Here is a 6,526-nt window from a genome sequence, read left to right as displayed (position 1 = left end):
ATCACAATTCGCCTAATTTGCTAAATGTTGACTTTTTCCGACTTTCTTGTTTGGCCTTTGAAAAATTGTGGTGTCATTCATCATTCTGTGACATACAAGGAAATCACGTGGTTGTAAATATTCCTTAACGGACTACATTGACACTACTCGGACTCTCCCCTTCTGATGAACATAGAGTGTGACCTCCCCCTTTTTTGAAAACCAGATTGCGACTTCATGTACTACTCATTTCGGAGTGTAAAGCGAACGAGGTATCTCCTTAATGTCTGTATTGTTATGAGCCCCCTATTGAATACTGGATTGTGACTTCATGTAATCCCCTAGGTTATTGTCATTTCGGAGTGTAAAACGAACGAGGTGTCTCCTTAATGTCTGTAACTAATGACGGGGCCCCCTTTGGGGCCCCTCAGTTTGAGTATAAATAAAGTCTCTTTCAAAAAAAAAATGCATTCTTGCTGTGTGCAAACAGAGTAATTAACTAGTTTGCATTTTGTTTATTCTTATTGTCATCACCATCATCATCTACGTGGTGGACAGGTGGGTTAATCATTAGCATTGCAACTTTTTGAGTGCCCCTTGCCCCAAAATATTTTTTTCGCTAAAATGAATCGTTGCACCTGTTCGAGACACATTGCGGCCATTTTTTCCTTTTTCTAACAAATCCTGCCATTTTATAGGCTTTGAAAGTTGCGAAAATCCAAGTATCTTTTGTTCACGACCGAGTCAGAAGGAGAATGGGTCTATTCCTGATTTGACGTCACAATCTACTTTGCATGCATTTTTACAAAGAGTTAAAGCAATGTAAATCAGTTTGTGACATCAAATCAGGAATAGACCCACTCCCCTTCTGACTCGGTCGTGAACAAAAGATGCTTGGATTTTCACAACTTTCAAAGCCTATAAAATGGCAGGATTTGTTAGAAAAATGAAAAAATGGCCGCAGTGCGTTTTGAACTGGTGCAAATAAGATTCATTTTTGTGAAAAAAAATTTTGGGGGTTAGGGGCACTTTAAGTTTCATTATTATTTATCAAAATAAACAAATTAAGGCATGAAAGACAGAGACTAAGCTATAATAAAATGCTTAATTACTGTAAGTAGTATGAAAAACCAGTGTTTGAACTCACAAATGCAAGGCAACTTTCCTTCAGCACCCAATCAGCTATATAGGCTTCATATGGCATGACCAGCAATCTGTCGAGGATGTCCATTAACATGCATTCCTGGTGGTGAGGTTCCTTTTTTGCTTCCCATCGTCAGCCCTATGACATACAATTTTGCCCAGTACTTCCTTCAAGTGCTCCTCACTAAATTCATACTTATTGGTCTCTGCTTCTTTGGGGCCCATTATAAGCCTGTTAAAAAATATACAGAGAAAAGAATGTCTCATTAATGTTATTGCTTTCTTTTATTGTTTCGAGGCAAATCATATTTTCTCCTTTTCCTCAACCACAGCACCCGAAAAAATAACAGATTTCCCATTTTTGGATATTCTACGGTATTTTGAAGAATACCAATAAAAATCCCAAATTTGGCAAAGTGAGACAAGACCCAACCAGGGAATTCCCAACCAAGTTCCCTGATTGGGACTTGTCTCACTCTTCCAAATTTGGGATTTTTGTTGGTATTCTTGAAATACCCTAAAATAGCCAAAAATGGGAATCTGTTATTTTTTCCTGTGCAGGTGTCATAGCATAAAGCCTTGAAATGGTTTACACAATGGTGACACAATATGTTGTCATGTGAGCTCACAAGCAGTCTGGCCATACTAAGAGGAAGCAAACCATTGCATTAGCCTTTTAAACCTTGTATCTTTCACTTCCATAAAAATTAATTGTAAACTGCGTAACAAGCAGTCTGGCTTAAAAGTCCCCCACAAAGTATTGTAAAATTAGTCCTGAGAATTAAGCCCCGTTGGGGAGAGACTAATAAGAAGATCATTGTATCTCATTGTATGTGCTTAGTTACCTGGCCTTTACATGAAACTGAGGCTGGAGTTGACCATGTTATGATATCTGACCTCCCTGCTTTTCTTATGTTAATGATTTTGTTCTCATGCTAATTGCTTGGAATTTGCATGAGAAATGCAGCGTCGGGTTAAATCTTTCAAAACAAGGTCAACTCCAGCCTCACTTTTATTCATAGACCAGGTGACTACGCAAAATGGTCAATAGCATTTTCATGGTTAGTTTTTCTCATTTGCATTACAATGTAATCTATCGTGGATGCAAGGCTACATGTATTTCATAGTTTTAACCCGAAATAGTCCATTTTGCAGTTGTGTTATGAATGAAAGTGAGGTTGGAGTTGACCTTATTTTGATAGAAACCTCACTGCTTTTCTCATGTAAATTCTTGCTAATTAGCATGACAGCAGCATCATTAACATAAGAAAAGGAGGGAGGTCTGTATCATAGCAAGGTCAACACCAGCCTCACTTTCACTTAAAGGCCAGATAACTAGGCACACAACTGTAAAGATGTCTATTGCCTTAATTGCATCCATGTTAGATAACATTGTAATGCAAATGAGAAAAACTAACCATGAAAAGGGCTATTAACATTAAAACTGCAATGGTTGTGTTTCCTACCTAAGAAATAAAATAAAGTGCGCGTTGTTGCTGTTGTTGAACAAGATACCAGGGCATATAGTTGCTGCATGATTTCATGACAAAAAACTCACCTTTTACATCTTACGCAGCAGGTGGATACTCAGAATGATGAGAGTTGATTGACACAGGCTTTGATGCACATTATAGTACATGTATGACAAAGATGACACTTTCTACAAAATCAGGTTTGGAATGATTTTAACGGAGCTGGGGACATTTACAGTTTTTACTGCTTAACCCATTGACACCTCCAACACCCTAGGACGCCCCCAGTTTAAAAGTAAAATCGTGGGGCGTTAGAGCAAAATCTTTAAAAACCTTTAAAGAGGCCCTGTCAGGGGAGGGGGGGGGGGGGGGGGGGGGGGCCCTTGTGGCTTGTCTGAATTTTAAAAAGTCTCATGTTGGTGCTTTGTCAATATTTCACCAGGGCTTATAATTCACGTTGCTGTCGGAAAGTTAAAGAAAGGATGTCATTTGTTGCGATTTCACTTGAAGTGCTCAGTGTGACAGTCGCTATTTTTTAGGCCATGTCCCTTGTCGGAATTTACCCTGACAGAGCCTCTTTTAAGTCTCACTCCCAGGGGTCAATGGGTTATAGCAATAGCGGTATATTCTTGCCAATATATTACTTATAAGTAACAGATTAATTAACAGTAGCTAGATTTTTGTTGAATGGGCCATCAGCATGTTCCGACAATGGATTGAATAGACAAATTATTGAATGACGTGGCTGTAAAACCGTCATATTAATTTGATCCTTCAGGTGTTATTATTTCAAACCACGAAAACTGTTCAAAGTTTTCCTCAACATTTTTGGCACCCTTAATTGGCTATCAGTGTATATTATAAGGGCACACAACCTACAGATTTCTTAATTAGGAGGTTGTGATTTCCATTACCCATATTAATATTAATATCATTATATTAATATTACTGTGGGTTCCATTTAACAGTTTTTTTGCTGGCAAGATTTCTCTTAAACAGTTTTTATTAAACCATCTCTAACTTTGTTTTTTTATATCCTGGACAACCAAGTTGTAGAAAGAAAAAGGAGAGTGTCAGCATGCAGTGGTCATGCAGTTCCACTTCACTTTTATTCTTCATGGTAATGATGATAATAATAATAATTATAATAATTATAATAATGATAATGATAATTATCTGGCTTGCTAATTGCCCTGTCTTGCAGTCAGAGACTGGATTGTTAAGGGCACAGCTCAATGATGTCGGACCGAAGGAGCTGTGCAGCTGGCTAGGCACTTGGCCCCCTGAACCATGCACCACCTTGGAGCACAGCACCACAGCCAGATGGAAATTTATTATAAGCTGGGAGTTGATTATGCTGAGGGAGGAAAACTGGATTGCCCGGAGAAAGATTGACACATAGACTGAAACTCAGCCCACACATACAAACAAAGTCCACAGAGGTGGGAAGCACTAGTGTTACCACAGGGCCATCCTTACTCCCCCTAAAAGTAACACTACAAATTCATCCAATTATTGTTTATTATTACCAGAAAATTTGCAAGGTGTTATTGTTTAAAGCACAGTTCACACAGTGCCAATCCCAACTTAAGCAAGAAGATGCACCTGTCCATTAAAAGGTACAGAACCTAAGGCACATGACTTTGTGAGATACTTGTCACTTAACCATGGATGAATGCAGTGCTCAGTGAAAAATTAGTGAAACTCTAGGGGCAGTCTGTTGATTTTCTTGTTATTAGAAAAATTTAAATCACCTTAATGACCATGAAAAATTACTGAACTTCAGAAGATCCTAATGCTGAAATGATCAGCCATATGCTTGGATAGATTCAGGCAAAGCACAGGGCAGAGCAACTCCATTTACAGAAAGAGCGTCAAGAATAGGTTGTCATCATATTATTACTGTGCAAAACTTTAGGTTTGCAATTGCATTTCACATTGTTTTCCATTCAGACTCATTGCAGCACCCCTTCCCGGCCCCCAGAGCCCCCTCTTCCATTATCAATGTTGGTTTTGTCCGAGAAGTTTGAGCTATACAACATTGCTAAGGGGTGGAGGGGGGTTTTTGTTGATGAAGAGGGAATTTGTTGTAATATGAAAGAAAAGTGTCTTTCCTAACTGAAAATGTGGTGTGTCACGGATTGCTCACATAGTTTGATGTTATTCTGTTTTGAAGAAATTTGAACATAGCTTAAACGTCACAATTCAAAGACCTGATGTTTTGACACTCCTGTTTTGTGTCTTGACCAGGGGTGATCCAAAGTTATTGCCAGAGTCCTTTTATAAGCAAGGAGAGGGTGCATGCATTGATAGATAATGCATGAGTGGAGGAAAAAAAAAAAAAGAGTTAATTCAGAAGCATTACTTAATGACCCACAGTGAGTAGTACTACGGGAAAATTTAAGGTTTGTAGGACTTATAGTTTTAAGGCCCAATTACACTAGACGGAAAATTGTTGGCACGACTCGAGTGAAATGGTACAGGAACCAGAAACCGTGGTACTTGTTCCAAATTTACCCATCCATTTTCAGACGCACCTAGTACAGGTGCCTAGCTGGCTCAAGTTTTTTACCAGCAGATATACATGGAATTCCAGTGCGCATGCACCCCCGAGAGGCAACATGTTATGGGTTATGTTATGGGGAACTTCTATGCTTCTGCATGCTGAACAAAGGCTTTGAAGGCTTGTCATGGTGAGGAATCATTTACACTGGTCATTTTATCAAGACTGGTTCATTTTTTTGGTACAAATATCCATTTTACCCATGCTTGGACTACCTTTCCTACGAAAATTAATGACATTTACACCACAAAACTGATCCAACTACAACCACCCTTTTCAGTACACGTACCATTTTTATCTGAGCCGTGCCAAAAATTCTTTGTACAGTAAACACCCGCATATAAGAACATTTTTTTCAGGTTTAAGGCTGGTCATGTTCTTATTTGAGGGGTGCTTAGTGAGAAATCTGCCTGAAAGTGTTCTTAAAATGTTCTTAAAATTGGTTTCAGAAATATTTCAAATTATATATTACTAGAGGTTACAATGCTGTTTTGTAATAGAATTTGTAGTTTGTAATGGTCCTGAACACCATAGTACTTTGATATAAGTTACTGTAAGTTACTGCACTGTATTGTTTCCTTATCCTAATGCCCTTTCCCTTTGTATTAAGAACATGTTTTATTGGCCAAATTTCAGCCTGATGTTCTTAATCCACTTGTTCTTATATACGGGTGTTTACTGTAGTGTGTAATTTATGGGCCTTAAAAAACCAAAGTGAAAAAAAGCAACCACTTGGCTGCTTACAGTTGTCTTCTCTTGTATCCAGAAGATCCACATGCAAACACAATGTCCTTACCACTAGGCCATACTGCCTTAGTTAACAACTGCACCAAGGAAAGATCTGGGAATTACCGGTATTCAACTACATGCTACCACTATAAATTTCTAGGAATTTCAAAAGTTGTGTAAACCATAATTAGTTAACCCTAATGGTAACTCTGCTTTTCCTCAACTGGTAGTCTAATTATGAAAATTCAGCAAACAAATATACCGGGGTATATACAATTATAATAATTATTGTTTTGTGTTTTTTAATGACATTGTATTTAAAATAAATGGTTGATGGCAGGTGTATGAAAATAAAAATTTCCACTGAAAATGCTTTTTGTATTTCAGATGTGCACTTAGCTATTGAGGAACTACCTCTGTCAAAAGTGTTGGGAAACAGTTGCTTTTTCAACCCAAATCAGTCCTAATCCAATCTTACTTACTAAGTCCTTTTCCCTACACTCCCTGATTGCACTCCAGTTTTCTGTCGAGGTTCAATAGATCACATGGAGTTGTTTGGAGTCTCATTAATCACTGACATTTTGCTAACTACATAAATAAAATTGCAATACGGTTCTATTTCTGCAAGATTACCCCATGA

This window comes from Montipora foliosa, unplaced genomic scaffold (assembly GCF_036669935.1).
Source record: "Montipora foliosa isolate CH-2021 unplaced genomic scaffold, ASM3666993v2 scaffold_379, whole genome shotgun sequence".
Lineage (NCBI taxonomy): Eukaryota > Metazoa > Cnidaria > Anthozoa > Scleractinia > Acroporidae > Montipora > Montipora foliosa.
This window is presented reverse-complemented; position numbering follows the sequence as displayed.